The following is an 11528-nucleotide window of genomic DNA, read 5'->3' as shown; positions in this document are numbered from 1 at the left end:
GGTGGGGAGTTTTTTTATGACCTGCTCAATTTCTTCTTTTGTTATGGGTCTGTTCAGGTATTCTATCTCTGATGGGGACAATTTAGGTAGGTCTTGTGTTTTTAGAAACTTGTCTATCTTTTCTAGATTCTTGAATCTTTTGGAGTATAATTCTTCATAATACTCTGTTATTTTCTTTTTCATTTCTGTTGGTTATGTTGTGATGTCACTCTTTTCACTTATTATTCATGCTATTCTCTCTCTTTTTCTTTGTTAAATTTGCCAGTGGTTGGTCAACTTTGTTAACTTTTTCCAAGAATCAGCTTATTGTTTTGTTGATTTTCTCTATTTTGTTTTGTTTTCTGCTTTGTTTATTTCTGTTCTAATCTGTATTATTTCCTTACTTCTGGATACTGTAGGTTTCTTTTGTTACTCTTTTTCTAGTTGTTGGAGTTGTTGAGTTAAAGTGTTGATTTTGACTCTTTCCTCTTTTTTTATTACTATAAATTAACCTCTGAGTACTCCTTTCTCTATGTCCCAAAGATATTGGTAAGTTGTGCCTAAATTCTCATTTAGAAATTTTTTATAATTTCACATATTATTTCTTCTGTTCCCCAGTAGTTTTTGAGCAGTATATTTTTCACTTTTCACATATTTGATGTTTTTTCTTGATCTTGTTTTCAAATTTTATAGCATTCTTCTCCGAGAAGATGCTTTGTAGTATTGCACTATTTTTAAATTCATAGAGGCTTGTTTTGTGTCTTAAGATATGGTCTATTCTGGAGAATGTTCCATGTGCACTGGAGAAGAATGTGTATTGTGTTTTTGTTGAGTGAGGTGCTCTGTATATGTCTATCAGATCAAGTTGGTTGATTGAGTTGTTGAATTCTGTATGTTTGTTGAGTTTTTTTTCTAGTTGGTCTGTCCCTCCATGAAAATGGTGTGTTGAAGTCTCCTACTACTATTGGAGAGTTATCTATTTTTCCTTTCAATTCAGCTAGTATTTGCTATATATATTTTGGAGCTCTTTCATTGGGTGCATAGAAATTTATTATGGTAATATCTTCTTGGTCAATTGACCCTTTTAGCACCATATAGTGTCTTCCTTTGTCCCTTGTGCTGTTTTTCACCTTGAAGTTTATTTTATCAGAAATTAATATTGCCACTCCTGCTCTTTTTTGGTTGCTGTTAGCTTGATATATTCCATTCATCTTCCATGCTCCCTTAATTCTTAATTTGTTTTTAATCTTTGTTTCTAAGGTGGGTTTCTTATAAGCAGCATATCAATGGGTCTTCTTGTCTTATCCAATCTGTCACTCTCTTTCTCTTGACAAGTGCATTTAGTCCATTTACACTGAGTGTAATCAGTGATAGGTATGAATTTATTGCTGTCATTCTATTGTGTTTTTTGTTGTGTTGTAGGTGATTTCCTTGTTCCAAATATTTTTCTGTGCTGAGTTCATTTTTGTATCAAGTGTTTCATTTGTTTTCTTTATTATTGTTGGTTTTGTGTTTACTAAACCCATGTTTTTCTTCTTTATGAATTTTCTTAGAAGGATTTTTAATTTTCTTTGTAGTTACCCTGAAATAAATTTTTAAAATGCACTTTATTGAAATATAATTTATGTGCAGTGAAATACCCAAAACTAAAGTGACATGGATCAATGGATTTTTTTTGCAGTGTTCTCTTCTCTCCCCTCCCACCCCTTGCAACCAACAAAGAAAGTTTCCTTCCATATAAAAACCTTTCCTTGACCCTCCACAACAACAAACTAATACAATATTTGTCCTTCTGTGATTGACTTATTTCACTCAGCATAATGTCCTCCAAGTCCATCCATATTATGTGGGGTTTTGCAGACTCTACATTATTCTTTAGTGCTTCATAGCATTCCAGTATGTGTATGTACCATAGTTTGGTCATCCACTCTTCCACTGATGAGCATGTAGGTTGTTTCCATCTTTTTGCTATTGTAAATAATGCTGCAACGAACATGAGTGTGCATGTATCTGTTCCTATCCTGGCTCTCACCTCTCTAGGATGTATACCTAGTAATGGGATTGCTGGTTTAAATGGTATCTCCAATTCCAACTTTCTAAGGAATTACCATATTGCTTTCCACAGTGGTTGTGTCACTTCACAGTCACACAAGCAGTGTATGAGAGTCCCAGTCTCTCCACATCCCCACCAGCATTTGTTATTTTCTGTCTCATTGAACCTTGCCATCAGTGCTGGGGTAAGATGGTATATCTCATTGTTGTTTTGATTTACATTTCTCTGATGGCCAATGATTGTGAGCATCTTTTCATGTATTAGGTGACCACCTGAATATCCACCTTGGTGAAGTGTCTATACATGTCTTCTGCCCATTTTTCAATTGGATTGTTAATTCTTTGGTGTAGAGACATTGGAGTTTTCCATCAATTTTAGAAATAAGTCCCTTGCCAGATATGTAATTATCAGCAAATATGAATTTGTTGCTGCCATTTTTGTCATGTGCTTTTTCATTGTGTCAATTTCTTTGTTCCATATAATTTTCTATGCTGAGCTCATTTTGTTTATGAATCATGTTATCACTTCCTTCATTGCTATTGTTTTAGTATTTGTATCTAGAAGTTCTGTAATGATACAGATTTTTTTTTCCCTCTTTTTGGTTTGTAGTTGTCCTCATTTGTTGGTTGATGTTTCTGGTTCTCTGTTTACAATCTTGTAGGCTTATTTCTTTGGATACTTCCAAAGCTGGGTTGGTTTCTGGGTTATATCATCATGTGTGTCAGTTGTTGTTGGTTGTTGTTGCTTCTCTGTCCAAAGGGCTCCCTTTAGCATATCTGTAAGGTTGGTCTGGTTTTAACAAAGTCCCTTAATTTCTGCTTATCTGGAAATGTCCTAATTTCACCATAATATTTGAAGGACAATTTTGCTGGGTACATAATTCTTGGTTGGAAATTTTTCTCTTTCAGTGTTTTATATATACCATCCCACTGTCTTCTCACCTGCATGGTTTCTGTTGAGAAATCTGAGCTTAGTCTTATTGGTTTCCCCTTGTAGGTAACTTTTCGTTTTTCCCATGCTGCTTTCATGATTCTTTCTTTGTCTTTGGTTTTGGTGAGTTTGATGATATGTTTTGGTGATTTTCTTTTGCGGTCTATCCTGTTTGGGGTTCATGGACTTCCTGAATGGATATGTTCTAATTTTTCATCATATCAGGGAAGTTCTCCTCCAACAGATTTTGGACAATTTTCTCAGTGGTTTTATTTTTCTCTTCCTGTTCTGGAATTCCAATGACATGTAAGATTTTCCTTTTGATGTATCCCACATGAACCTTAGGCTATCTTCATTTTGTTTTGATCTTTTTTCTGATTGATCCCTTTCCAAAGAAGTATTCAGGTATTTATCTTCAATCTCATTAATTCTGTCTTCCATTGCATCAATTCTACTTCTTTACCCTTCCAATGTGTTATCTATTTCTGACAATTTAGTATTAATCTTCTGGATTTCTATCTGTAGATTTAGAATCATTTATAATTTTTCATTTATTTTGTCATTTTGTTCTGTATTTTCTTCCAAAATTCTTTTAGGGTTTTGTCTGTGTTTTCCTTGGTCTGTCTCTCAATCCTTTGAAAATTCTTAAATATAATTCTTTTGAATTCCTTATTAGGGAGTTCCAATGCTGTGTGTTTCTCAGGGATGTCTTTTAGGTCTATCCTGGCGACTTGTTTCTCCTGCTTTATCTTGCTTCTCTGTATGGACTGTGATGCTTTGTTGTCTCTGAGGCATTGTGACATTTTTGTGTTTATATTTAATTGGTGACTATATGTTGGAGTGACTTGTCCACAATTTTCATTTTGTTTTGTTTGTATGTTATCTATACAGGCAGGGTACTGTGCTGTGCTTCTGTATTCACTAGTTGACAGCACTTATACACTCACCACCTGTCTTCTTTTGTATTGTCAGCCTCTCATATGTCCTTGCTAACCCTGGAAACAAAGCCTGTTCTTAGGTCTCTGGAATCTGAATGAGTGTGCTATCACTTTAAAATCCAAAATTGTTTCCACTTGTAAATATTCAAAATGGCTGCACCCTCAATCACTTTAAATATCCAAAATAGCTTCCACTTGTAAACATTCAAAATGGCTGCAACCTCTGGACAGCACAAAGTCCACAGCTCAGGTTTGTCTCCCTTCTTGCTGTTTCCCTTCCTAGTTGTAGGCCACCAGAGCAGTTGACTCTGCAACCCTTAGTGACCGGGGCTGATTTTTAGGTCAATTCTCAGGTCCAAACAGCACTTGGAAATATTCAGGCTGTTGGTATTGTCAGAGTAGCTGACAGTCCGCAGCTCCAACTGTCTCTGTACTCATTGTTTTTGTTCAGGTTTTCCCACTACTTGGTGCCTAATCCACTTCTGTACTGTTCCTTTCAAAACTCGGGGTTCCAGGATTATCTTTTGTGTCTCTGTCAATTGGTTTTTCTTTTCTTTGTTGAAGAGGGTCTGTGTTGCTTGTCTGCCTGTTCCTGCAGATTACCAGAAGTTCCCCTGAAGTAAATTCTTATCTCCTTAAGTTTGGAACAGTCAGTTCTATAAAGACATTGCCCTGTCTTCCTCTCCATTTGGAAATTTGTAATTAAAACTTTTATTCCTTCTGTTTTCTTTGTAACTGTTCTCACCTGCACATCGAGTCCTTTATTTTTCTGTGTACATTATTTTATGAGCTTATTTTGAGAATCTATTTCTTTGGTTTCTAAGTGGTGGTGTCAAGTGTCTTGATTTTAAGTTTGTTGTTCTTTGTTGTGGGTTCTGTATTGGAAGGACTCCCTTAAGCATTTCTTGTAGGATTGGTCTAGTTTTTAAAAATTCCCTCAATTTCTGTTTGTCTGAGAATGTTTTCATTTCACCCTCATATTTGTGGGACAATTTAGCTTATAATTCTTGGATGGCAGTTATTTTCCTTCAAGTTTTTATAAATGCCATCCCACTGCCTTCATGCCTTCATGGTTTCTGCTGAGAAATCGGAGCTTCGTCTTATTGGTTGTCCATTGTAGGTGACATTTTGTTTTTCCCAAGCAGCTCCCAAGATTCTTTCTTTGTTTTTGGTTTTGGAGACTTTGATTATGATATGTCTTGGTGACTTTCTCTTAGGATCTATCCTGTATGAGTTTCGTTGACCTTCTTGGATGGATATCTTTTCTTCCTTCATGATATGGGGGGATTTTCCTGTTAGCAAATCTTTGACAATTTTCTCCATTTTTTTTTTTTTTTCCCTGTCTCCTCTTGTTTTGGTATTCCAGTCAGCTGTGTTATTTTTTTCATGTCGTCCCATGTAACTCTTTGGTCTTTTCATTTCTCTTAAATCTTTGTTCTGATTTTTCTTCATACAGGCTGGCATCAAGGGATTTGTCTTCTAATTGTGAAATGTGTTCTTTAGCCAGTGCTAGTCTATTCTTCTGTCCTTCCACAGTGTTGTTTATCTCTGTAATTTTAGTGTTCGTCTTCTGGATTTCTGATTGCTGTTTTGGTATGAGTTCTATTTGTGTATTTATCTTGTTATTTTGTTCTTGAATGGTTTTATTGAATTCTTCCAGGATTCCTGTTTGTGGTTTCCTTGATCTCTTGGATTGTCCTATATATATACTTTCTGAATTCCTTCACAGATAGTTCTATTGCTTGTTCTTCTTCCAAAATAGACAATTCTTTAGGCTGGGCTTTTATTTCTAATTTCTTGCCTGTTTATTTGTGTATTTTGATTTTAAATAGTCTGTTATTTCCTAGACATTTCAAAGTAGTTGTCTTTAATTGTTAGTTATGCATTGATTTGCTTCACCCTGATTTTATGTTTTAATATATCTGAAAGTGTGGAGCAGCTAGCTCTATGTCTTAGGTTATTAACTCAGTTGTATGTCTTTGGTTTTTAACTCAGCTGTACTAGGTCCTCTGCAGCTCTCTCTGTGTTGGTGGAATCACTGTGGATGCATGTCTCTGTTCTGAAGTGAATTTGGAATTAGAATGAGCTGATGTTGTCCACTGTCTGTTATTTATTCGGTGGCACAGGAGCTATTGGTGTTACCAGTCTATTGAGTGAGGTATTCATTATAATAGGTCCTGTTGCCTGGTGGAGGTTTAATGTGTTCCTCCTATTGCATGAAGCAGGAGAGAAAAGGAAGAAAGAAAAAAAAAAAAAAAAAAAAACAGAAGTGAGTCCCAGGATATAAAGGTGGAAAGAGTTTTCTGTGTTTGAGGTGAGATAATTCAGTCAGTGTTGTTGGCATGGGCAGGGTAGTCTGGGTCCTTCTGAGTTGTCTACTGATGATGATGTTCTACTGTCAAAGACCTCGATTCAAAACCAACAGACTCCCCAAAGGATAGAGGAGCACCACTTTCTGTTTGGATTGAGAAGTTACAAAATTCCAGTACCCAGGTCCTCTCTGTGCTAAAAGCGTTCATCAAAGAGTTGAACTTGAGCCCACTGCCCTTGCATCTGCTCTGGGGCTCCCCCTACTCAGAGGGGATTTCTACCTTTTGCCCACTCCCTTCTGGTCTCTGCAGCAGCCCAAGCCAAGACGGGTCTTGATCTGTTCGTCAGTAAGATTATTGTACTCACTCAGAACATGATGTCACCTTGAAACACTCCCAGTGTGGCTATTCTGAGTCCCCAGTGCCTGTAGGTTCCATATATATATATTTTTTTTTTCTTTCTTTCCTCCTCCTTGAGCTCTGTTGTATTTCTAATGATTCCTCTCTGTCTTTGTCTCCACCAGCTGGGCAGGTTCATTTTTTTTTCCCAATTGTTTAATCTGCTGTTTTTGTTCACTTTCACTGAATCTAATACTTTATCTTCTCCTTAGTTGCTCATAACTCCATCATTATTTGTATCTCCTTTACCCAGTTACACAGTCTTTGTTGGAAGAGGGATCAAAAGTGTGGGTTATCAGTAAGATGCCATCTTCCTTCACCCTGTGTAGATATTTATTATGTTTATTTCTTCTTGTTGGATTGACCCTTTAATCATTGTATAATGTCCTTCCTTGTCTCTATTGCTTGTTTTTGTCTTAAAATTTATTTTTATCAGAAACTAATATTTCCACTCTTGCTCTTTTTTGGTTGGTCTTTGGTTGATATATGTTTTTCCACCCTTTGATTTTTAGCTTATTTTTGTTTTTGTGTCTAAGGTGTGCCTCTTGTAGACAGCGTGTAGATGGGGTATATTTTCTCATCCATTTTGCTACTCTCTTGACTGGTTCTTTTAATTCATTCACATATAATTATTGATAGGTATGAATTTGATGCTGTCATTTTTTTTTTCTTTTTTGTTGTCTGTATGTGTGGTTGATGCTTTCTTTGTTCCATATGTTTTTCTGTGCTGAGCTTATTTTCTTTATGGATTTTCTTTTCATTTCCTTCATTGCTATTGTTGTAGTGTTTCCTGAGACTATGATTTTCTTCTTTTTTATTTTGATGTGAGAGTTTATTAATTTTCTTTGTGGTTATACTATAATTTACTATTATCTTCTCCAGTTTAAAGCACTCTGTTCTATCTTGATATCATCTCAACTTCTCCATTTTGAATATCTGTAACTACATAATTTATTCTCTCTTTTTGCTTTATAGTTTTCATAACTTATAAACTGGCATCTCTGGTTCCTTATTTTTCATCCTGTACGTTTATTTTATTTTTGATACCTCTATATCTGGATTGATTTCCAGGTGATATGCCATATGTTATAATCTCCGATTGTTGTCTGTTTAGTTGGTTCTCTGTCCAAAGGATTCTCCTTCTTTTAAGGTTGGTTTGTTTTTGCAAATTCTCTTTATTTTGGTTTATTTGGGAATAGCCTAATTTCACTATCATATTTGAGAGACTATTCTGCTAGATATTTAATGCTTGGTTTGCAATATTTTTTCTTTCAGCATTTTATATATGTCATCTTGTTAGTCTTCTTGACTGTATGGTTTCTGCTGAGAAGTCAGAGATTAGTCTTATTGGTCTCTTTGTAGGTGGATTTGCATTTTTTCCTGAGCTTCTTTCAGGGTTCTTTCTTTATCTTTGGTCTTGCGCAAAGTTGGATTATGATATATCTTGGTAATTTTCTTTCAGAATTTATCTTATTTGAAGTTTGTTGAGTTCTTGAAGCCATATTTCCTTGTCTTTCAAGATGTTGTTGTTGTTATGTGCTGTCGAGTCAGCCCTGACTCATAGCGACCCCTCCTTGGGTTTCCAAGGTGGTATCACTATGGAAGTAGATTGCCCAACCTTCCTTCTGAGGAGTGGCTGCTGGGTTTGAACTGCCATTCTTCTGGTTAACAGTCAAGTGCATTAGGCACTACACTACCAGAGCTCCTTCGTGATATTGTTGTTATGTGCCATCGAATTGGACCTGACTCATAGTGATCCCTCCTTGGGTTTCTGAGGCAGTATCACTATGGAAGTAGATTGCCCAACCTTCCTTCTGAGGAGTGGCGTGAGATTAGGGATTTTTTCTGTTTTTTAGCAAATCTTTGACAATTTTCTCAATGTTTTCTTTTCTTTGTCTCGTCATGTTCTGGAATTCCAAACACATATGAGATATTCCTCATGATTATGTCCCAAATGAATTTTAAGCTGTCTTCATTTTTTCTTTGTTCTTTTTTTCTCATTGTTCCTCCAACATATTGGTGTTGAGAGATTTGCCTTCAATCTTGGTAATTCTGTGTTCCATTGATTTAATTCTACTTCTTTGACCTCCAATGTGTTGTCCATTTCCAAAAAGTTAGTGTTTATCTTCTGGATTTTATTTGTTGTTTTTGTGTGGTTTCTAATTTTCCATTTATTTTGTCAATTTGTTCTCATATTGTTTTTTTAATTTATCTAGAGTTTGTGTTTACCTTGATATTTTTCCTGTGGTTTTCTTGAATTTTTTTTTTTTTTCCCAATCACCTAAAGGTTCTTACATATAATTCTTTTGAATTCCATATCAGATAATTCCACTAGCATTTCCTTTCTGGAAGATTTTCTAGCCCTGTACTTTGATCAATTGCTTCAGGCATCTTGTCCTGTTTTTTTTTTCTTACATACTTTCTTTTTTTGGGGGGGGGTATGTGTGTGTGTGATTTGAAGTTGTCTGTTTTCTCTGAAACATGGTAGTGTTATTTTATTAATTTGTTGATTGTGTGTTGGATTTCTTCAACCTGAATTTTTGTTTTGTTCTGTTTTAATATATCTGAGCAACAGGCAGTTGTGTTACTCTGGTTGCTAGTTTTACAGCACTGGGAGGCTCATCAGTTGTTTCTATGTAGATTTTGTAGCAGATGGGAGGGGAAGCATATATCATCACTGATTGTGTAGAGCTGAGGGTAGGTTGGACAGGTGTTGACTACCATTTGTTGTTGGCCCAGTAGTGCTGGCAGAGATAGTGACACTTGCACTGATGGTGGGGCAGCAGGTGTGGGTGGGTATGGTTAAGTAGAGTCACTGGATCTCAATTTCTGGGGAAGGATAGAAAGATAAAAAAGGGGATGTAGGGATGTAAAGGTAAAAAAAAAGAAAGAAAAGGGAAGCAGAGAGGGGAGATGTAAGAAGATAGAATAAAAGGAAAAAGGAAGAGATAAACAAGGAAAAGGGAAAAGTAAACAATAACAGCAACAAAAACAAGAAACAAATGCAGCACGGTAGTGACACAAGTGATAGCCACCAAACATAGCTGTCGTGGGACTCTTGCCCTCTCTCCATGGGAGCCCACACCACCAAATACTGAGGGTCAAGGGTGGCACTACAGAATTCAGCCCATAGGGGAAAAGGTACTAAGTCAGATCAAAAAAATGAAGAAGGAAAAGAAAAAAATATATATATGGTAGGGGGAAGTAGGAGGAAAAAAAAAAAAAAGGAGTGAAAACCCAGGAGGAAAGACAAAGAACTGAGAAGATGAGAAGAAAGAAAGAGAAAAAAGAGAAGAGAACAAAAAACTGATGCAAACATTAGCTGCCAAGCGCAGCTGAAGTAGGAACATGAGGCTTAATCTGGAATACTCATACTGCCATCTATAGAGGGGTGAGGACAGGTGCTGCTGACTGACCATGGAGGCAGAGCAGGGACAAAAAAGAAAGGGAAAAGGAAAAAAGATAGGGTAGGAGGAAGGCACAAAAGAAAATAAAGAAGAGGAAATCAACAGGGAGAAAAGGAAAGAATGAAGAAGAACATAAAAAAGGAAAGAAAGAAAAAGTATCTCAGTATTGTTGAAAATGCCAGCTATCAAACATAGCACAGGAACACACTGCTCGGTTTGCCAGAGCACACACTTCTGACCAGGAACCAATAGGGAAAAGCACTTGTAAGTGTATGGGCAGGGGTGAAGATTCTCCTGCTCTTTAGGGCAGATGGAAGGAAAGAAGAAATAAACAGAAAGATTGAAACTAAATTGTGAAAAAGGAGCCCATCATGGGCAGGTGGGGAAGTTTGACCAGTTGTTGGGTGGGTAGAGGTGTGGAGGGCTGCTTCTTTGATACCCAGGAGGCTGTGCAAAATAAGAGGGGAGGACACACCTCTCTGGTCACCTGAGCACTGATGTGACTGCTGATGAAGTCTTGGGTGAGTTAAGCTGGTTATCTGATTCCTGTTCTGATTGTAACACTGCATACAATAATTCAAAATGGCCACACTTATGCTGGTTACTAGTTTATGACTCCTTGTTCATTGTTTTTGTTCAGTTTCCCACTCATTGGTATTAGATCTACTTCTTTTTCCTTTCATTTGAAGCTCTGGGATTCAGGATTACCATCTGTAGCCATTTCCCTTTTTTTTTTTTTTTTCTTTTTAGTCTTTGTTGTAGAGGGTCTGGGTAGTGTACCTATCTAGTCTACCATCTTGGGCACAGAATTTATAGTTGATTTTTATATTTCTAAGTTTTAAACTGTTTTATATTGGTATCATCCTGACTACCTCTCCATTTGGAAGTTCTGTAATTACACCATTTATCCCCCTTTACTGCTTTGTAGTTGTAGTTGTTTACAGATTATTGCCTCTGTTGTTGTTATGTGCCGTCGAGTCGGGCCCGACTCATAGTGACACCTCCTTGGGTTTCTGAGGCAGTATCACTACAGAAGTAGATTGCTCCATCCTCCTTCCGAGGATTGGTTGTTGGGTTTGAACCACCAGCCTTCTGGTTAGCAGTCAAGTGCCTTAGACACTATGCTACCAGAGCTCCTCTAGTTCTCTATTTTCAGTCTTATAAGCTTATCTTAATTATGAGAATTGTTTTCCTGTATTAAGCTTTGGGTGATGTTGTCAAATGTCTTAATCTTATGTTGCTGTCTTCCATTGTAGGATTTCTGTCTGAAAGACAGTGTGGTTTAGAATAAGAAAAGGTGTGTGTCAGGCTTGTATCCTTTCACCATACTTATTTAATCCATATGCTGAGCAAATAATCAAAGAAGCTGGATTATATGAAGAAGAACTTGGCACCAAGATTGGAGGAAGACTCATTTCCCAATGTTGTTGTTGTTGTTGTTTGCCATCGAGTCGGCCCCGACTCATAGCGACCCCTCCTTGGGTTTCCGAGGCAGTATCACTACGGAAGTAGG

Source organism: Orycteropus afer, unplaced genomic scaffold (assembly GCF_000298275.1).
Source record: "Orycteropus afer afer isolate SDZICR_OR568_19922 unplaced genomic scaffold, OryAfe1.0 scaffold00221, whole genome shotgun sequence".
NCBI classification, from domain to species: domain Eukaryota; kingdom Metazoa; phylum Chordata; class Mammalia; order Tubulidentata; family Orycteropodidae; genus Orycteropus; species Orycteropus afer.
This window is presented reverse-complemented; position numbering follows the sequence as displayed.